Here is a 23,042-nt window from a genome sequence, read left to right on the forward strand (position 1 = left end):
GAATTCGGGGGACGGGGTTGTATTTTTTTTTTCTTGTTTTCTTGTTTTCTTGTTTTCTTGTTTTCTTGTTTTCTTGTTTTCTTGTTTTCTTGTTTTCTTGTTTGTATTACTGATTGAGCCGAGCAATTTAGCTTACTTAAATTGATTGCAGTGACTTTTGTGCACCAGAAGAAATGTTTCGGGCAGCAGAACCTCGTGGTACAGCAGCTTTTGCCTATTGTGACTTTGCTGTGGGTTTGTCCTTGTCTTGTCCTTGCAAGATGATCTTGACTTCAAAGGCTTGGTACGTGGAAAGATTTCTTGACAATCAGTGCTTATTACTATTAGTGTAGTTCAAATTTTCCTCAAATAATCACAGTCAATAGAAAAGTAGTAATCGGCAAAATCCAAAAAATATTAAACTGTTCATCATAAGCAGTAAAACACAGAAGCTGCATGGAGACACTTCAGACCTTTAGGAGCAGAATAGCAGGAAGCCTTCAATACGTCACTGCTACAGCCCCGAGCAGAGGCCAAGTAGCCCTTCAGTAGATTTTTGCACTAATTTACACATATTGCTTATATCCTGCTTCAATACTCGTGTGCATATATTCCTTACAGTTGGAGCATTTAAAGCATTCCCTTCCAAAAGTTGCCCTGACAGCCCAGACACCTCCACTTCTACATGACAGGAAATCCAATCCTGAGCTTTGTGCTGGGGAGTCTGTGCTATTAAAATATGTACTTGGAATGGCACTTCCATTCAGGGAAGTTTTTTTGCAGATATATCAGTTTGATTGCTTTACTCAGTACTTTTATTTTGGAGGAAAATAGATCCTAGTTTAAAAGAAATAAGGAAGGTGCCTCCTGTGTAAAACTGTCTCTTTACTCTCTTCTATCTTTTTTGTTGAGTAGTGAAGTTTAAAAGAAATTAAATTCCGTATCTGGAATGCCTGGGTTTACTACAGATTGAATTTGGAAGTTTCGGTGTTTGAAGAAGTTTTCTCTTTTATTCACCTCTTGCAGCTCAGAGCTCTCTCCATCATGTCATAAAAGAAAACAAGTAGGTAACAGAATGAAGTAAAGGAGGCAGATTTTTAGAAGTGTTGGCTGGGGGGCTTTCTTGTCCTTCAACATTGATTTGTACTAAATGCCATAGGCGTAATTCTATTCATTCTTGGGAAGTGATTCACTAAACTGCAGTATAAAACTTGGCTTATCACCTTAAAGACAATCTCAGTCATTCTGGAAATCTCATAAGGCAGTCTCATAGGAAATGTTCCTTTCATTTGCTTACTCTGGTTGAGTTCCTCTTATCGTGCTACCCAAAGGCAGCTTGCTTTCTTTTATTCATTCTTGCCCCTGCTCTGCTTCCTAAATAAGCCTCAAAGAGACTGCAGTGCCTCAAGTCTAACATTTTAAATTGTATTTTTAAGTGGCAACAAAGAATGGGGGTTAAAAAGTTTATGATCTAGTCCAAATTTTAAATCAATGCCTATTTGTCCCAAATCAATGTTTTGTTAACTGCAGATTAAAAGAAAGAAGTCATTTTTCATTCCAAGATAAAGTAATCCAGGAGTCATTTCAGGACTTGTTAATCAGCTGTGCCAGTTAAACTTTACAGCAGGCTGTTACTTCCTCAAATAGCGAGCATGGAATTGAAAATAAATAAGAATAGTATACAATATATAGTGCTGGAAGCGAATTCAGCACAATCCCCATTCACAGTGTCTGTTGGTAGTGACGCTGTCCTGAGCTTCCAACAGTTGTCCTGCTTGAACATGGTCTTAGTTTATAAAGATTTGAAGTCTAAAGCCAGGAAAACACCAGAAAAATTAGAGGAATAGCAGATTAATTTCTCCTTGGCTGTGTAAACATAATTCTGTATATTGAATTGAGGGGGTTGCTAATCCCTTACAATCATGTTTCTTCCAATTAAGTTCCAGGGCTTTAAATACTTGCAATCATAGGAGGCTGAAGAAGCAAGTGCAATGTCAGGAAGGAGAGGAGGATGGTAATCCTAAATGAAAATAATTTTATTAGGAGAGAAAGCAAGCAGCAAACAGAAGTTCTGAAGAGGAGAAGTTCAGAAAATAAAAGATTCTGCAAAATGCTCTGACCCCCTAGGGAAGCGAAGAAATAAAACTGGGATTTTCAGCTTGATTAAAGTTTGATTTATGAGCTGCTTTTTGTTAACAGCACTGGAACAGAAGGAGGAGAAAAAGGATTTAACTTGTAAGGGAGAAAATTCTTTTGGAAATTGCCTTCAAGTTCAGAGAGTCTGAAAAAAAAGTGACAAATGGAATTGTTTTGTAAGTCCTCCCCTTCTAGCTCCTCTTTGCTCTCCACTCCCCTCCGATCCATAGCTAGTAATAAATTATACATAATAGTGATATAAAAACATAGCAGGTGCCTAATTTGATGTTTTATTACCGTCAAGAATAAATAGCTTAATTTTGAGGCATATCTCCTGTAGTTATGTAGTGTGCAGACTTAACGGGTACCAAAAAAACACATCAGTTGATCTAGGAGGAGTTCAAAAGCCTAATTTCTGTAAATGTCATGTCTTGCACAGAGGTTATTAGATTCAGGAGATCAGGAGGTGGGAAAAAAATTCACAAAGCACTGCCCAAAAAGGTGCAGTCTTTAACAAATGGAATTCAGATGAGGAAAATGTCGGATAAGCAAGAGTTTCTTATGTTTTTCTCCTACTGGGAAGGAGCACAGCTAAAGCTGGGACTGGTAGGGAGTGGTGGGTGGTCCACATTTCTTCTCAGTGCATGGGAATATTTGTCCATCTTTGTTTCATGAAGCTCTTGCCCAAGCTGATGTCAGCACCTAAAGCACAGAAGAGGGGAAAACAAACTCCTATTTTTTACTGCTGTCCCTTTCCCTGTAAAATATTATCTAAGGGACTCCTGGACCAACTTCAGGCAGGTGCTGTTCCCACCAGTCTGGTTCTCCAAAATGGGGCAATGCTGTTATCCCCCCTCTGATCCAATGTGCTAAAAGTCACCAATTCTTCACGGCACTGAAGGGGTAACAAAAGTGCTGTCGTGCCCTATAAGCAATAATGGGCTCACAAATTGAAAGTTAGTATTGTAGAATACCTTCTGAAGGTAAATGTAGGAGTAAAATTGCTTTTCAGTTTGAATTGCCTCAGACACTGAAAATTCTGAATTGTCATCGTAAAAAAATTCAGGCTGCTTGTGCTTTAAACACCCTTCACCTTTCATTTCAAGATGAAGTACCAAATCTGTGTAAAGTAATTGCACACAGGGACCTTTTTTTTTTTTTTTTTTTTTTTTTTTTTTTTTTTTTTTTTTTTTTTCCCCCCCCCCACTGAAAAGACATTATAAGTTATTGTCCATCAAAAGTTTTAAATCTGGCTATGATAGGATAGCTTTGACCATTTTGTAGGTGCATTAAATATTTTATTAATTTCAGCTGAACTTGAATTCTAAAGACTCCAAAATTTCATGCTAACAGTGAGGCTGTTACTGTGTTAGTTGATACTGTAATTTCATTTATAAATGCTCTGACTGTACATTTGTCAGTAAAACATACTTAGTAGTATGCAGAAGCCATTGAAAATATTTTACCTATAACCAAGGCTTTGTAATTCCTAAAAATTTACCTGTGTAAGTCCAACTGTACCCACTTTACTTATACATGCTATATATATAGCTGAGTGAAACACTGGAGAAAGTATAAATAATGGATTTTGAAATAACTCTTTTTCCTAAAAGATATAAGTCAGTAAATAAAGTATATAATTTTACAGAATTCATGAATTTAAAATTATCTTGTCTGTATATCAGCAGATATTAACATCTGCCTGGAAAAAAAAAAAAAAAAAAGGATCTGGACAGGCATGGTATTATGCATCTGTTGACCCAGCAAAATCTCTATTCACTGTTTCAGCAGAACTCAGAATGAAATATAAGAGTTACCCAACTGTTAGCCACAGCAGAGCTTTCAATCTGGAAGCTGATGATGGTGGGCAATAATTTATCAACGCTATCAGGAGATCCCAGTTTTACACAGCCTCAGCTGTGGAGGGTGTGGTACTGTCACACAGGGACCACCTCAGGTGTCTTTGTGCCTCCTTCACACAGAGGACTTGATGCCTTTTGGGGCTACCTAAAAACAGAGGCCAGACAGAATTAAGGGAATAAAGAGCATTTCTGTTTATTGAAGAGCCTTCAGGTACATTTAGGGCAGTCAAAGCTCCGCAGGGGCTGCACCCAAAAATGGACCCCAGGTCACAGTTTTCACACTTTTAGAAGTTTGGTCCATTTGCACATTGGGTATATCGCACAATCTCCCAATTACAGCTTCAGGTAATGAAGTCATTCACCCCAAGTTTGCTGCCCCAGCTCACTTTTGTTCCCATTTCTCAGGCCTGAGGCAGTGAGGTGTCCTTGATCCCCAGCCTGCAGAGGAATTGCTGTGTCTGACCAGAATGGGGAAGCAGCAGCTCACACTGTGTGTGGAGTTTGGAGTTACACACTAAAGAACTGCAAGATTACAAATTGATGGAAAAGTAGAAAAGCTGAGGCATCAGTCATGGCTCCCAATCCCCCTGGCAGTACAAAAGGAGCAGATCTGGGGGTGCCCCTGTCCCTTTTCCTTCCTCAGTGTTTTGGTTTGGAAAGACAGGTGTCTGCCAGGGAAAGCTGGAGCTTCCCATGGAATGCAGAATGTAACCCCCCTCCCTCCAAATTATTATAATTTTGCAGTTAAGGGGGCTTTCAGGCAAAGATATGGGAATAGGAATAACAGTTCTTTACTAGGAATATTAAAAATACAAATGTAGTAGTACAAAAAAACACACAAACAAACAAACCCTAGGAACGCTGACAGAGCCAGAACACGACCTGACACCCTGTTGGTCAGGGTGCTGGGAGCAGTGCAAATGAATCCTCCTGCAGTGCCAGGTGTGGTTCTGCTGGAGCAGAGATGATCCTGCAGAAGGGTCCCTGGTGCTGAGATGGGCCCGGTGTTCCTCTGGCAATCCAGTGCACACAGGCTGTGCTGCTGTTCCCAATGCCAGGTTTGATCCAGGTGGGAATGCCGGGCTCCTCCCCTGGGTGCAGCATCTCCCGATGGACGATGGAATTGTCTCAGCCCTGCAGGGAGCCTGGATGGCCCATGAACAGCAGAGATCCCTGCAGGGAGGATGGGTCCTGGAAGGGATAAGAACCCTGCCCCAGCTGGTTTAACAGCTGCCCATGGACAGAAGGCACCCGCCCCCTCCACAGTTAAAGAAAAACACCTCCTCAACCGGTTTCAACAGATTGGGAATAGAACACATCATTTTTGGTTACATATTGCAACCTAAGACATTCAGGCACCTTCCTCTCCCCATCAGAACCAAGAAGGGCACAGAGCCAAGGAACCCCAAGGCACTGGGCAGGGGAAGCTGGCACAGGAGGGTGGAAGGGAAGAGGGTCTTGCAGTGCTCCATCCCACTGATACGGGAGCAGAGAAGGTGGCTCCCTCACCCAGAATTGCTCCAGGTACGGTCTGGAATAGATCTTCTTGTAGCTCTGTAAAGGAAGAGCAAGTTGTGAAGAGAGAAGGGATTTGAAACATCTAAGGTACCACAGATATGGTGTGTAGTAAATAGTTTGGCATGAAGTCAATATTAAATTTCTGTTAAAGACATAGCATTCCAGCTGAAAAATCTCAGGAAGGTCTCCCATCACAAATCTAAAGCCTAACTGGATTTTTCATTTCATCAGTGTGCAGCCATCGTGATAAAATCAGACACGATAAAAAGAAGGCTTGCACACCAGATGTGTTTTCTCTAATAAGGACAGAGGACCTTCTCTCCCAGCAATGCACACATGTAATACCAGCTTGGATTCAGCAACAGGAGGCACTGAAGCCTTTCAATGTACAAATATCAGTCTGTAAAGCCAGTGTAGCGGACTATAAAGTACAATTTGGTGTCTGCTCGGCGTTGAAGGTTATCTTTATTGCAGTGTGGGTGGTAGGGGGCTGCTGCATGTAGAGATTTGTCCCCACAATCATTGTGCCTTTTAGACAATCTTCCTGTCACTTGGCTGTTTCTAGGCTGTCTCTGTGCCACTTAAAGGAGCTGGACTGTCACAACACTCCTGCCTGCCACTGTCGAGCTCGTGGAGGAGAAGTGGCTTAAGTACTGCTGATGAGTGTTATCTGTAATTTACCAAGAAAAGCAGAAATTTTCAGGGTTAAAATTCTGCCCTCTCATATCTTTTCTGGGTGCTATTTTATTTTTAATGTACTCTTACAAGGTAGCTTTGAAGTAGTTTCACATAAAAGAGCCTCCAGCCGTACATCTTACAAAAAGCACGTAGACCTCATTTAATCATTCTTTTTATTCCTCTGACTCGAGTGTGATCTCTGTTCCACTCTCATTGATGGAGCTGGCACTTTATCTTCATCCAAATTTATTCTTGATCTAATTCAACAGAACACAAAGCAGAACAGATTTCCAAAGTGGAATAACAGCCACTTAAACATTGTTTAAGCCTACCACATACTGAGGCAACAATTTCAATTTCTTCTGAATTATGTTACATCTTCAACAAACATGATTATTCTTCCTCTTCCTCTTTAATACCCCATCCAAGTCACAGCATGTCCACTGTAGGCCAGATGTATTTTTACGTGATCATTGCTGCACCTTTTCTGTTGGAATGATTTTTTTTTTTTTTTTTTTTAATCAGCAGTTTGAGGGGTGGGGTTTGTGTTTTTTTCAAGTAGAAAGTGGGGTGGTTCTGCTCAGAACATAAACTGCAGATAGGGGAGCTTCCACTTCTCAATAACAATGAAATTTAGCCTTTTGGATCCAGAGGTTCCCAGACCACAGAATTCCCAGATTGTGTGTATCCCTGCTCTTGTTTTCACCAGAATGAAATGCAGTGATCAGCAGAAATGCATTTATTGCTCACTTTCATAGAAACACTACACAGCCTGCAGAAGGGAAATGCTTTGAAATTTATTACTGTCCTGAAATTTTGGGTCAGGTGGGAATATTTACCTTTTCCCATCTGCCTCTGTATGAATAGAACTGTACGTCAGCTAAAGTGCAATTGGAATTAAAAGCTGGGATGTCTTTTTCTCTTTAACCAGTACGTGAAGTAGCAAGAAGGTCTCCATTACACAGATTCATCTGTGTGAAATAACTTTGCAAGAAACCTTTTTGTTCAAGTGTCCCTTTCCTTCCTGCACTAAGAAATTAAAGAAAGTAAAAGAAAAACATTATTAAGGCAAAATGTATCCTGAATCAATCAAAAAATTATTATTTTTATCTAATTGGTATTTCTTGGTGTGCTTTTTGCTAGGAAAGGCACTTTTGAAAAACTTTTGAAACAAAACAAAACAAACAAACAAAGAAGGCAGAAGGCACCAAATTTTAGCTGTGCAATAATACCTCATCCAATTATCCTAACACTTTTCTTCCCAAACTTACAAAATGGATAGTGTAATAGATATCTTCATTTTATAAGGATATTGTTCATGAGGTGCCTGTCAAAGCAAAATCACATACAAACCTGGAGTACTCTGGCCTTCAACCTTTGATTAAGTACAAAGAAGAGAATCACTAATGGTCATGGAGTTCACAAATTAGCAGCAGCGGTGCTGTCACAATTGTGCCATGACTATGGCGTGTCATTTCCTCACTGTGATTAACTGTGCTTTCCCAGAAACCCATTTTTCAGTAGAACAAAACGGGAGAATTACGTTTCCTTTCTGTTTCACTCCCTTCATTGTGACCATAGACTTCAGCCCGTCTGACCCAAATTGGTTAAATGCTAAAGCAATTTGGCCTCTTTTCAGCTCCAGTTTCTAGTTCCAGCACCTGAAGACCGTGAACTCTGTCTTTCTAAAGGGTAAACTCAGTTTTATTTTCTGTTATGTAAGCTAATTTGTGAGGGGTTCTCATAATGTCATGTCTGCAAGGGGATGGCAACGAGTGTCTTAAAGTTCAGGCCAAACACAGGGATTTGCTGTTCGTGCTGTAGGATTAATTAGCACTAGCTTAGATCTTTTCCAAATGCCCACAATCTACAATTCAGAAAACCGAAAGTCTCACCTACAAGTGATCTGAGACCTTAGGCAAATTCCACCAGGAGTGTATTTAGACCAGGCATTGGGATTCCTTTGTTGAATATCTGGTTGTTCCATTGATTCTTTTTTTTTTTTTCCCCACTTAGCCTTCAATTCTTTCTCCATTAGTGGCTTTCATATTGCTTACATTTTTATGGGGGCATGACACCTAATTATTACATTTGGTGAACTCTGACATAGCCAAATGCTTTTTAATAAATAATAAGGTGTTACTGAATGAAAGCAGCTCATATTTTCACCCCGGTTCTCCCTGTGCTGTGTTGCAACCTGGCCTCAGAGACAACCAGACCAACCAAATCCAACACAAGTAACCTTAAACAGGATCCCGAGATCCAGCTCCTTTTAAGGATAATGAGATGATACCTTATGCATAAAGAAGCAGTGCAGTGCCATCTATAGAAATGATTAATGCTGTTTCTCCCGGCTCTGAAGGAAAGGGGAAGGAGCACAGCTCACTAAAGCTTGTTTGCAGCATTACTTGAGCAATTTAGGTGTGGTTTCACCTGAGCTGTGAGTTATGGTCAACTCTGATTCCCCCCACGTTGCACACGAGTGATTCCTGTGCGGGGTTAATTTCCCCAAAGGGTTTCTGATTAGGTTTGGTTTCTTTCTCTAATTTGCTAATGTGTCTGTTCTCCGGACACCCATCAGATTATATTTGTTCAGATAACCTGTTCGTCCTGCGAACCCTTGATTTTTTTTCATAAATTGGTTATCTTTGAGCCCGGAAAGTTTTTCCTCAGTGACAGATTAACATCATTTTGAACCATGTCTTACTCAATTTTTGCCAGGCATGGTTCAAGATTGCCTCAGTATATTCTTGGTCAATCCAAAAGTTGCTCATCTGGGGTTGCCAGCTTTCTCAGGGTCCCTGAAAATTCAAGTTAGAAAATAGCAAAAGAACATATCTTTGCGCGCAATGCTTTTGGAATCTCTTGTTACTAACGTCCAATGTTCATGTTAGTTCTCAAAGATGTTGGTTTAAAATAATTTCATTCTCTTCAGACTGCAACAGTACAGGAAGGATTGATTTTAAGTTTGTTTTGGTTTTGTTTTTGTTTTTTTCTAATTTATTTTATTTTAATTAAGCTTGCCAGAACCACAGAGCAAGTGAAATGCTGCAGACATATTCTGCCCTGGCCAAATGGAAAGTTTTTAAGATCATGAGCATGGATGTGTTTTCCATTCTCCAACACATAAGAAGGGGAAAAACCCCAACCAAACAGCAGAATTTTATGTTTTTGTATGGCTAGATCATGCTAGAGACTTGTGAATCAGCATTCCCCATCCCAGTTTCAATTTGTCCACAGCTGTGAGTGCTGTCCTGACAGGGAGCACAGCTGTGCTAGCCCGTGGTGCAGCCAGCACCAGGGCTCAGGGCAGTGTTGGTGGCTGCAGCTGATGCCTTAGGATTTCAGTGTTTATATTTTTCCATCAATTTGTAACCCTGCAGTTCTTTAGTGTGTAACTCCAAACTCCACACACAGTGTGAGCTGCTGCTTCCCCATTCTGGTCAGACACAACAATTCCTCTGCAGGCTGGGGATCAAGGACACCTCACTGCCTCGGGCCTGAGAGATGGGAACAAAAGTGAGCTGGGGCAGCAAACTTGGGGTGAATGACCTCGTTACCTGAAGCTGTAATTGGAGATGAAATCCCAATGTGCAAATGGACCAAAATAATAGAAGTGTGAATACTGTGACCTGGGGTCCATTTTTGGGTGCAGCCCCTGGGAGGCTTTGTCTGCCCTAAATGTACCTGAAGGCTCTTCAGTAAATACAATTGCTTTATATTCCTTTAATTCTGCCTGTCCTCTGTTTTTCGGTAGCCCCAAAAAGGCACCACGGGAGCTGTCCCTGCCATGCCAGGTGGATCCCCTGGAGCTCCTGGTGATAGATGCTCTCCTGTTTGTGTGGTCATAGCTCTCTGTGCTGCTTTCTGCTCCTTTCTGGAGCAGAAGGAGGATCTGGCTCTGATCAGGAGCAGGAATGGGCCAGGGCACAGCAGCGCTGCCTGGCAGCAACTCAGAGCTCATCTCAAACCTCCAATCATTTGGGATCTACCATGTGCTTATATATTACTGCTGATTATATCTTAATGAATGGCAGTTGTCATGCACAGGGTAGCAAAAACATTAATTAAATTCTTGATGATTTTCACGACTCTGGCCCTGCAGTGATAAAATACTGCTACCTTAGTTATTTCTTCTTAATTGCCCCTGGCTTACAGGTGAATGCACAGTGGATTTACTGTACATGTGCATTTGCAAGCAGTGACTGGGGTTTATACGAGCTGAGTGAAGCAAGTAAACTGTAACACGTGCAAAAAAAGTTTTAAAATTTCAGACAGAAAACTATAAGTTTAAGGGACTCCTAAGTTTTTTGGAATCACCAATCACAGTGGTGTTTAAATACACAGCAGATCTCTGCTTTCAGGCAGTTCAGATGAAACTTTACCAGCATTTTGAGAATTAATTTTGTGCCTTTCCATCTATTCCATGTGTAATCTATATATTGTCACTATGAAAATATTAGTTGGGGTGTGGTGGTTTTTTTGTGGGTTTTTTTTTGTTTGTTTTTGTTTGTTTTGTTTTGTTGTGTTTTAGGGTTTTTTGTTCATGTCTTGGTAAATATTTTATGCCAGTAGCTTGCACTGAAAAAAAAAAAACTGCAATACTGAGGAGAAAAAGAAGAAAAAGCTACTCCTGCTCTCTCTGTTCCAATGTGGAGAATAAAGGAGGAGCCTTAATCAAATGGATATATCCTTTGGTGTACATAACAGCCTGGCACTGGCTATGAGCTCTCTTCTGAGCTTTGTAAATGAAAGTCAGGAGTTCAGTGGAGTACTGTAAACTGCATCAGCTGGGGATTTATAAAGGGAATATATGGCCAAAGGATTCTCCTTCAGGGCTTCAGCTCAGGGAATGTGCAGCCCCATGGAATACAGATAGAAGCATAGAAGTGTTCAGAAACTCCCAAGTTTTGTTAAAGTGGAAAAGGAAAATGCTTCAAGGGTAAGCTGAACTGTGTCTTTTACTGGATATTTCTGGAAGAATGGGATATAATAACAAAATGAACTCTGTAATGATGACCATTAGAAAAGTGGGGATCAAATGGTTAAGCTGTTCTGCCATTGTTTACAAATCTCTGGCCTTCTTTTTTTATTATCTGAATAACACTTCCGCAATCCTGTAACCCAGGAATAAATCCCTGCCCATGGTAAGAAAGCTGAGGAAATCTCATTGTTCTGAACATTTTTTAATTAGTTTGGATGGAGGGGAAAAAAGCCAATTCAGGCAAAACAGGAATAGTTCTCAGCAGAACTTGTTCCATGTTTTCTCTCACCTGACTCAAACCAGAAGCACATTTTGAAAAATCAGCTTATATTAATTGCAGAATCTTCTAAAGTGTGGGGTTTTCTGGGACTTGGATGGTTTGGAAAAGACATGAGATGAGTCTGAAAAGTTAGTATAAAGCACGTGGTTCATCCCACCTACCTCAGGCATGGGGCTGTGGGCTATCAGGTGTTGGAATAATCCTGCTCTCCTCTTCCCTTGGCCTTGTGGTTGTTTTTGTTTTCCAGCAATTCTTTAGTTTTAAGCACGTGTTCTACTTAAATCTACCTCTGTTTTAAATCTACTACTCTTTTAGCATTCACAGTCCAATTTATTTTGTACTCAGTTACGTGACAGCCTCACTTCTTCCCACAAATAAAATGAATTAAAACAGAAACCAAGATTTAAGTCGGCTTCCTGGCAGTTACTCACTACATTGAAGGCATTGTAATTAATCACTCATTTTCTTAAGAGTCTTGTAATGCTGGACATCTTGATGCAGCTGGACTGGAAAAGCAATATTGGAATTTCTTTTGTTATTGCTGGATTTCTCTCCATTAAAAAAAAAAAAAAAATCCATGCTACAATTATTTATACTGTTTATCCAGGGCTAGGGGGTGATTGCAGATCTTTGGATTTACAGATAGCAATCCTTTCATCACCCAGTTGTGTGTTTCACGAGCACAGGATTTGGAGGTTGTGATAGTTGCCATGGCACCCACATGTGTACCAGGAAGATTGTTGGGAAAGGGTGATTTATGTTAACAACAAACCAAATTTAAAAAAAAAAAAAAAAAAAAAAAAAAAAAAAAAAAAAAAAAGTGATCAGAGGTGAATGGTACATTTTACACTGCTTTCCTTAGAAATCAAATCTTTTTTCTTCTTTTTGGTGTGAGGCCAAAGTTGTGATGCTCCATGGCAAAAAAAGTGCTGATGTGGAGGTGTAATGGCTTGGGCACAGGTCTGAGCAGAGCTGGGTTTAAACCCCTCTAACACCCCTGTTTAAAGCTGGTTTCTGTTTCCGGCTCCGTTTCCTGCTCCCTGGCTCCAGAACACTCTCACAGAGTGCCACTGCCACTGTCACTCCAGGTGAAACTGAATCGCACGAGGGATAAATGAAGATCGCTAATAACCCCTCGAAAAATCACAAAATATCCTTTTTATTGGTGTGGCCGCCGGCCCAGCAGCTACAAATCACACTTGTGAATTCCCTCTGATCCCTGCGGCTGAAGCTGAGCGGTTTGGGAAGGAGTCAGGGTTCATTTCCTGGAGAGGGATGGGCAGAGCCAGCACTGCATCCTCAGCACTGCCCTTCCTTGGGCTGAGGGGAGGCGGCTGGAAGTGATCCCAGCCCTGGCATTCCCTGCTGGAAGGAGAAGGCTGGGATGTGCCACCAGGGAGAGATGAGACCCAAATCCCGGGTCAGGGACTGCCCAGGGCAGGGGCAGAGCCAGAGGGAGCAGGGAGCCTCCTCCCTGCTTCAAAAAAGAGAACTTTTCCTCTTCTTGAAGTTTGCATTTGTTCTTCCTTCCAATTAAGGGAGGTGACCGCTTAATTCCAGCTAATTAGGGAGTTTTTTAGATCTATTCTCCACTGTACATGCCAGATCAGCGCCTTACCTTCGCCATGAACTCTCATGGATTAATCGTTCCTGTTGCACAGTTTAATTACTTCGTTTCAACACTTATTTACTTTTGACTTCTAATTGACTTTATGAGTGCCTTTATTTGTATTGTGTGACTCTTCAAAGTGAAACTGGTAATACTGAGAGGTTTTTGGTGTTTTTGTCAGTAAAATTCCAAAATATCTACAGGAAACTTTGCCATTATTTGGGCACACCTTGTTTCTAATAGATTATGATGTGGAGGACTTAAAAAAAATCTTATACATAGGTCAAAGGCTTTTCTACTCACAATTTTCTAATTTTTCTGAGTTGCAGATTCTCAGTTCTAGTTAGTAGTTTTCCCCTTTTGTTTTCATGCTATTTGTTCAGGATCTGTTTTCTGATCATCTGGAAGGACTTTTAAAAAGAGGCTTCTGCCTGTGAGGACTGAGATAAAAAGCCTCAAAACATGAATCCTGAAGATGCAAAAATCAGGGAGGTAGAGGTGAATGCAGCTCCACGAAATGTTCTCTCCGTGTGACATTGTGCTTGGTCTTTGGATTTCACTTTGTGCAAGTCCTCTGGTTGCTCAGGTTTTTAAGCCATGCCAATTCCCATGTGTTGCATCTCTCTTGGGCCAAAGCAGGGCAAATGTGGTGCAAAAATGCATTTTGCACAAAGAGAGAGAGAGAGGGGGGCAGATGTGAGCCTCTTCTGATGAGTGACAAATGAGGGAATACCTAAAGTTTTTCCTCTCCTCCTCTTCACTGCACCTTGTTGTCCATCAGGGGAGCCAAGGTTTGTGCTGAATTTAAAAAAAAAAAAAAAAATTATATATTTATATCTTTTTATATATATATATATATATATATATATATATAAAAAACACCTTTAAACTGCTTATACCAACAGCTGGAGTGAGTTCTGTGTAGTTCCCTGTCAGCCAGGCCAGGAAACCTGTAAGAACATTTCAAATAACCATCTCCATACTTGACTGTACAGTAACATAAAATTGCAGTTTATTCTTGCTGTGATTAGATTGTCTTTTACAGAGGATTTTGTTTTCCATCTGGATTCCTACATGTTTTTCAGTGGAATAGTGAAATATTTAAGCCTCTGGCCGCAGTTAAAATATTCCCTACACTTTCCAAAGCAGTTTATTGTCCCTATGGCACTATAATGATTCAAAGTTTGTCTCTAATAAATATATTATTTATCCACCAATAACGCAAGATTACTGTATATCCTTTTCGCATTTTAACTTGTTGTGAAGTGGAAAGGTTGATTGGGGTATTTTTTCCCCCTTTTATTCAATTTCTTCTCTCCCTACAACGGTTTTCTCCTTCAGTTTAACACTTACTCAATTTATGCAGTGTCCATCTCCTACCCTGCAGAGCAAGAATCTTCTGCTTAATAAGAAATACTTATTGGCACATAGCTTTGATTCATAAAGAGAATGTTTCCTTGAGAGAGTAATTGGTTTGGGATTTTTTTTTTTTTTCCCTATTTACCAAAGGAGCTTACCAAGTTCTTTTACAGAATCCTTAATATTGTTGTTTTTTCTTCCTGGAATGTGAATAAGTGCTACAGTCTGGAGGAAAACTGACTCCTAACTTATCTCTCTTTGTTGAAATCAAAAAATGCCTTTCACAAAATGTGATTTATAACCCTGTTTTCAGAAAAAGAAAAAGAAAAAAAAAAAAGAAAAAAAAAAAAAAAAAGAGAGAGAGAGAAAAACAAAGTCTATATTTTTGAGTCCTGTAAACAAGATGATCCCTGTGACTGCAAACTGTGTTGGTTCAAAGGCAGCTGGGTCCCTTTGGCCCTTCAGAGAACGAGTCAGCTTGGAACAACATCTACTAATGCAATAGAGTTATAGGTCAGATTTGTTGGGCTTGCAGTGAGAAAATATTTTAAAGGCTGATGTGCTGATGGTCTGTCAACATTAGGAGTGAAGTGGGAATCAGGTAGACAAATCTGGTGGGTATTTGTCTAATTAGCAGTGACCTGTATTAAAGCAGAGCTGCCTGAATTAAATTAGTCATTGCTCATCGGGTACTAACTTTCTTTATATCTGAGAATCTGGCAAATCTCATCTAGAATGCTAATTCTATCCTTCTGTCTTTTCCTCTGAGGTATCTTTTCATTTAATAATGAGTCCCTTCATTGTTTTTAAATTTAGAACAGAGTCTCCTTTTTATTTGGAGGGGGAGGAGTATCTTTTAATTTCTGCTCTGAAATATGTAAACAGTTCTTCCGAGGGAAAGCGGTAGGAGAGGTGGGGACTTTGGGTGGTATCAGGTCTGCTGCCTCCAAACATAAGAATAAAATACTGAGTAGCAAGGTAGCACCTGAAAACTTCTCTGTCCCAGAAGAATTTAAAAATTAATCTCCATCATTTAGCATCCTCCCTTTTTAAACTTAAACCTCTTTTTGGGGGGAGTTCTTCTTCTCCATCTTGGGGTTGATAACTTCCCTTTGTTCTCATAAATCTGAGTTTGCCTTGAGCTGCTGGCCCCCCAGAGCTGGAGCAGCTTTAGGCTCAGCTTTGGAGGAAGCTGAGGCAGTGCAGAGTGGCTGCTGTTCGTGTGAACTCTGCCGAGATGCCTTGATGAACTGGCAAGGAAATTAATATACAAGGGTAGAAGGGATTACAGATAGAGATAGAAGGATTAGGCTGTGCACTAGCAGCGAGACTTGCTGTAAAACTGTTGCTCCGGGCTTTTGTTTATTATTTGGAGAAATTCTATTTAAATGCAGATTAGATTTTCTACCTAGAAGTACAACTTAGTCTTTGTTTAGAAACTCCACAAAGAAGAATGGGCAGAGGGCTCTTGTTTTCATTTCTTGGTGAACTTTGACAGTCACGTTGCTTATCCTGTTATCTGGATTAGATATGCAAGCTCTGGATACAGGAGCTGGAGCAGTTTGTTTAGAGACCCGGGTTTAATTAATCAGTGTGAGATTAGCAAATTGCCTTGGGATGAAAAACGGAGCCTGAGAAGTTGTAATTGGCCACTGACTAAACAGAAGGGCCCAGCTCTGCACTGGGTGTTTGGGAGGGGAAAAAGGCAAAGAAGAGGAAACAAGCAGTGAATTAGACAAGTGGATTTTGTGACCTGAAATCTTTTTATAATCTTTTCATCCTGTATACAGCTTCTTTTTTATTATTATTTTTGTATTGTATTCTGTAATCAATCTCCTTGTGATGTGACATTTTGCCCTCTTTTGAAGTAAAAATGAAATTAAAATAGTGCTTTAGCAGTGCTGATGGGTTTATGAAAAGTAGTCTGAAAAGTCTTACCTTTAAATAGACTCCTAAGTACTCAAAAATTGTCTTTTTGCATATTGCAAAAGGTTTTTTTTCCCCCATAAAAATATCAGTAAATTGTAGCTAAGGAAATATCCCAATCACTTCCCCTGGGTTTATTTTTATGCCTTTATCCATTCTTCTTGCAGCTTGTCAGCACCTCTCCAGCAATCCTTATTGATCTTCTCAAAATTATAATAAATTGATAATTAACATAACTAAGACTTTTTTGTTAATCATCTCATTTTTTATGAAAAAAAAAAACAACAAACAAACACGTGTCATACTAAAAACACTGATTTAAAGGGATATTTTCATTTCACCTGTTTATAATTTGTGACTTATCCACCAAATTTCAGGACAGACAATACAAACAATGATTGGCATGAAATATCACTGGGATTCATGTACAGAAGCAGAACTGAAGTATGTTTCAAGATTTGAGATTTTGACCCAATTTTAGAAATGCATGGGTAGTTTGATTTTGATTTTTTTTTTTTTTTTTTTTTTTTTTTTTTTTTTTTTTTTTAATACATCAGAAGGCAGCCAGATTTGGCTGACTGGAAATCAGGAGTGTCCTCTGAGCAGATTTATTTCACCAGCCACAGAACATGTTCAGCAATTTTATACTGATCATTTAGCATGGAAATAACAAGCCAACGTAACACATTTAATGTGGTGTTATGGTCATGGTGAACCATTTGGCAAGGTAATATTTTATTATTATCAGGCTCATAAAAGCTTGTCTTTTAAGAATATAATGAACATTTCTCCATGTATTATCCAGCTTTGTTATGAAGTGGAGAAAAGATGAAGATCAAGTCTTTTCTTAAAGAAGGAGGTTGATGAAACTTTTTGCCTCATGCCATTTTAGGTGATCTGTGGCTTTTTTGCTCCTTTCTTTATTTCTTTTTGATGGACAAGCTAAAGCAGTAACTAAAATGGAAAAAAAAAAAAAAAAAATCTTCAGAAGATAAAGAGCCCTGAACCAGTAATTTGGGAGAAGTAACATATTCTTGAGAGCTCACTTACTCCATTCAAAATATCACAGCTATTTAAAAATCTGAATTGATACAGATTTTTTTCTGTGCTGCCCCCTCAGGGAGCCAGTTGTTTTCCTTCACCCATTTTTGGAAATATGATAAGCTCTGCATAAAATAAGTCAGAAGAAAAATGTATCTATGATGAACAATGCGTGTCTGGTGAGTGACAGAATTTGCCATGCATGTCAGAGGAGAAAGTACTGAATCCCAGAGTCAGCAGTATAGGAATGTCACATTCCGGAATCATACGGAGCCAGTGGATGGACTGAAAGGTAATTACTAGAACAGCTTCTTTTCCTCTAATGCATCATTTCACAGTCATTCATACTCTTAAGCTATATCAGATATTTATGGGTTTTTTCAAGAGTTTTTGTAGCAACCTATTAATTGACTGGAATACAGCAATTACCAGCTTTGATTTGAATATGTGCTTGAATCTGTGTGCTCTGGCCAATGCTTTTTTTAATACTTATTTTTAATACTTATTTTCATTTTCTGGCACTTTTTAGTTACCATTTCAGGCAAGTTGGCAGGACCAGCAAAAGTTATGAGCTCCAGCTTCAGCTGCGTTATAGTTGAGAACATTTTGTAACAGTTTTTTTGAGGTTATGGTTTTTTGGAGTTTTTTTGTGCTGGAGAGAGAAGCCTGCATTCAGGATGCTTACTGTGAGGCTGTGGAACTTCTGAAACAATTGTATCTTAAAAAAAAAAAAAAAAATCTTTGGACAAATGGCCTTTCTAGTGGGTACTTAGAGTCCAAATTAGAAAATGCAGTTTGCTGAAGTTCCCTCTGAGGTGGCCAGCACCTTGTTACTCGTGAAGATGGAACCACGTAATGAAAAGCCTGGCGTTAAAATCTGATGGACTAGAGCTCCTTTGGAGTGCACCTCGTTTTCCCCGCTTCCCTCTTCTCTTTCATGAAAGGATAGATGTTAACAACTGCCTTTTTTCCCCTCTTCTTTTTTCTGGAACATGAGAATATGACCATTCACTTCAGAGCTCTTATTCTTCAAGTTGTCACATGTCTAGGGGACAAGTGCCAAGCTCTTTTGTTGGGAGTTGGATACCCCTTCTTCTCCTCCTGCTTTGGAGCTGTCCTCAAGCCCATTTACACACTCTGCCCTGTAATTATATTGATCTAATCCCTGCTCTCATGAAATGCCAAGCTCTAAACCATTTTTCTGTGCTTCTTAGCTCCTCTGAAGGGTCTTTCTCGTGAAAAAGGGTGTGAGCTCATCCAGGGGGTTTGGGTAATGTGGCTGTGGCTTCAGGGCACAGCACCCCAGCCAAGCTGCAGAGTGCCTGCCCTGAGCTCCCTGCTGCTGTGGAGCCCAGGGAATTCTGAATTTATTGCCCATGATAACCATTTGTAAAGTCACTTGCCCACGGGTGATGATGGTGCTGGAACTAGAAAGGGAGAGCAGACTTGCTGCTCTCACAAGCGTTTCCTGCTTTCCCCTGCGAGTGTCCCGTTCCCTTCTCTTCGTCACCAGTCTCTGTACTTGGCTCATTCCCCACGGACAGGGGTGTCCAGCGTGGGAACTGCAGCCTGTCTGCAGAGCTTAGGGAGAAAAGGCTGCTGTGCTGGAGGTTTGTGCAGGAACGGGACGGGACCACCCAAAAACATTCCTCAAACCCTTATTACAACATCAACCTCATAACAAAGTTTAACATGTTCCTTGAGCCTTTATTGCGACATCTGCCACAAAACAGGGTTTGAGACAACTGAAAGATGCATCAGCTCACATCTTGCCAGCAGCAGCCAAGGATCTCTTTGTTACAGGGCATTTTGAAAGTTTTCCAGCCAATAGCACATTGCTAAAGCTCACAGACAATTGTTCCAGCCAGTCACCGAAAGCACACGCACACCTGCTTCAAACAACACTTGCTTGTTTGCTTTCTATTAACAATATACAATATTCCATTATTGACCTTAAAACCTTCTACCATCCTGCTGAGCATATTCCTCTGCCGTCTTGAGGTCTATCCTGGCCAAACTTAAAAACTCAGGCTATTGTTTCATGTCCTTGCTTGCTGTACTATCATAACTTTCCCTACTTTCAAGCTTTGCAGTTGCAACCAATTCTAAATTCTTCTGTTCTTTCTGTTTCTGGGTCCTGCTCTCACAGCTTTCTGAAAGCCTCCTCACCTTTAATATTTCCCACAGGTACAGCCCATGGCAGAAACAGGCAGGGAAAAAAGGCTGCAAAACAAATCACTCATCAGCCAGGGGTAACGGCAGCACGGATCTGAGAAACACTGATGTAGGTGTGCATTTCTCACTGCACAACTGTAAGTTAATCTATTTTAACTTACATAAAAATAATGAGATTTTACAGTGGGAACAGTTGTAACTATAGTCCAGTCCATTTCAAAAATGAATTAGAGTTTGATTCCGAGAAGCACTTTGAGGAATTTCTAGAATTGGTTTACCACGTAAAATTTTATTAAATCATTAGATTTTATTACATTACAGTTAGTGCTAAATTTTAAGATATATCTTTTGGAAAGTTTCAGCACCGTAAGAAATCATCAAAGCACAAAAAATTCTCTGATTTTAGAGGTTTATTAAAATAATGAGCTCTTCATCACGAGAAGACTCTTTTAAGTGTATTCATATTTTTTTGATGTTCTGTTTGGTTAGATCTAGTAATGACAATGAAAGACAGCTCTTTAATATTCCTGTATTTTGTTGTACATTCTGAAATGGGCAACACAGCTCTTTGGTGGAGAGGGAAAACTGGATTTCTGCTATCATGTTTCATCATTTGGGCTTCTTTGAGTGCCAAGTGCATCATCCCCTTCTCCAAAAAGGAAGCTTTGAAAACTTAATACAATATAATATCCAGTGCTCAAGAGCGTAAAAGTCTGGTTTAAGCTATCTCAAATTGGTCACCCAGAAATAATGGAGTAATGGAGGCTTCATAATTTTGCTCAATTTTTTTAACTCCTCAGTTTCCCAGATACAAATGGCCTCAATAAAGCAAATAATGCAGGTGGGATATTATCCATGTTCGTGAAGCTTTTGATTGTGCTGTGGAAACAACAGAGTGCATGAGGAAATGGATAAATCTGCATTCGACACAAGGCTTTGAAAGTATTAATTAAAAAGGTGTATGGCCACATGCTGATTGGAGTAGATAAAGAGAAATATTGAATAACTACTTACTCTCTGAATTGGGCCCAAGGGTCCTATGAGAAAAATAGTATACGATAATTTAATTAAAGTTTGCATCAAAACACATTTACACAATGGAGCTGAATTAATATTTCAGAATTTGTACTTTCAACCTCTCCAGTGCCTCCCTGGGAGATGTTGGATCCCTCTTAGTAAAGAGGTTCTTCATTGGGACATCAGGTACTGAGCAGACCCTTGGCCTATTCACCTCACTGAAGGTCTTAGAATCAAGGTTATCATAGAATAAATAAGTATTTGAATCAGAAAAAAAAAAAAAAAAATTGATAGCAGCACATTTGGAAGCACAATTCAGTTGGTTTCTGGAATATGATAGAAGAAAGAGGGGAAAGAGAGCTGGTAGGTTCTGAAGGAGATGTCTGGATAAGCTGACATACTTACAAACACTTGATCACGGATATTTATTGTTATATCAGTATATAAGATCCTCTGTAAAATATCTAGGTGGAGCAGAGTGAGTTTTTGATTTCCTGGACAGATCTGGATTACTCACTGGGGTGGTTTTTTTTCCCCTCTTTTTCCCTCAGGAGATTTGGTTACTCCTGAAGCTGCATATTTGCTCAGTGCAGCAAGCCCAGGAGCAGGGAAGGGGCTCTGGTGTGTACAGAATTAGCAGACAAGTACATGAAGGGATGGATAAATGGAGTCACAGTCCGTCAGAGAAGGGACCATGTCCAGCCTGCAGCAGCCACTGCTGCGGAGGAGGGGGAATTCTGCTGAAGATGGGGACAAAATAATAACTGGCTGAAATAATAATAGTTAGAATATTGACTATGATGCCACGATCAATTGTTTCATTTCTAGTGTTTCTGGGCTTTACAAAGAACCTCCAAACCCCTGTTACAATCTCAGTGGTGCCACATTCATGACAGTATCTTTGTGCTTTCCAATTCCAGGATAATGGACTTATAACTACAAAATGGATTTGATTTTTTCTATTGTAACAGCACCTGACGCACATTATAAATGCTGTTCAATCCAGTTGCTTCTGTAATTCAGATAATATCTAGATAGGTAGCAAGCGTGGTGTAACAGAGCAGTGGATCCCCCCAAACCTGCCATTACCACGGGGATGATGACGACAAATAGCAAATTAAATAAATTAGTGTAGCACTGTGCAGCACTGCAGCGAGCCCTGTGCTGCATGGGTGTGCTGATGAGCAGCCTGCGGCCCCAGAGCTCTGAATTCCGAGTTTCTGCAGAGCTCTGGATGTCCCTGGCACTTCCTGTGCCCCTCTGTCCCCAGCTCTGGGTATGCAAACGAGCTCCTAATGATTATTTCTGCCTCAGGGCAGCACAGAGGGTAAGAGAAAGGGCCTGTGAGTGTGAAAATGTGAAAAATAGTGTCAGGAGCCTCCCTGTTGGGGGAGTTGGAGTCAGGGGTTTATCATTTGTTTGTTCCCTCTCACCAAGACTTTCATGTCCTTTTCTGCAGAAGCCCTTCCAGTTTCATCTTCCAGCTTTCCAACAGCCCAGTCGGTGGGAGGCTTTTTCCCAGCCATGATAAATTATTCTCTGTCAGAATCCAAATCTGCCTTTTCAAGTCTGATCATTTGTGATGAATTTATTCTGTTAACATGGGCTTGAATAGAAGCAATAGAGGATAATAAATTAACTTTGGGCATATTAATGACATCTCTAGACTATGAGCGAATTAAGGAATAAATAGATGAAATAGGTTCAATAACAGGGTGGTGAACACTTAGTCAGCAATTGACTGGTAGCTTTTCATTTAGGTCCTTTTATATCCTATGGTTAATTAAAAAACATAGAAAGATTTAAAGCAGCCCTTTGGAGCACAGACTGAGCTCAAACCCCTCCTGCTATCCCCAGGAACTGTAAGAAAGGTGGTTGTGAAATGCAGTTTGCTGAAGCTCAAGGAACATCAGCTTCAGAAATTCAGGTTTGGACGCTCTCAAAAAGAAATCTGTGCCAAAAGCGGTGACAGCTTTCCATATCACATCTGCCAGAGCAGCACTTAACCCAGACTTAAAATATCCTTTCTTAAAGGATAAAATAAAACATAAATTATGGGATTTTGTGGGTTTGTTCTTATGAACTAAAGATTAGGTTAGTTCAAGAACTTTCATTCCCAGCAAGAACTGCTGGGATTTATTTGGTTACCTCCAATGTGTGTCTGCCCTGACCAGGATTTCAAAACTAATCTGAAACTCAGACCTTCAAAAGACCTGGGCGCTGGACACTGAGCTTTGGTGACTTTGTAAGAACTGATTTTCTTAAATCTGAACCTAAGGGAGCCTCTGTCCCATGTAGTAGAGGAATGGCTGATTGAGGCTTATATACTAAAGGAGGTGATAAGCTCCCTGACGAGCCTGATTGCTAGTTTTTAACCTTGTTAAATAATATATGTTAGGCTTTTATTAGCCTGGACATATTCATGCCAAAGCTTATCAAACAGGAGTGAACGTTTCTTTTTTTTCTCTCTCTCTCTTT

General features: G+C 40.1%; 1 protein-coding gene across 3 annotated transcripts in view; it reads left to right on the forward strand.

Moving 5' to 3' along the window:
* Nucleotides 1-23,042, forward strand: part of LOC120765753 (protocadherin-11 X-linked) — a 452,351-nt gene that overhangs the window by 415,190 nt on the left and 14,119 nt on the right. The gene's annotated exons all lie outside the window — the stretch shown is intronic.

This window comes from Hirundo rustica, chromosome Z (genome assembly GCF_015227805.2).
Source record: "Hirundo rustica isolate bHirRus1 chromosome Z, bHirRus1.pri.v3, whole genome shotgun sequence".
Taxonomy (NCBI): Eukaryota; Metazoa; Chordata; class Aves; order Passeriformes; family Hirundinidae; genus Hirundo; species Hirundo rustica.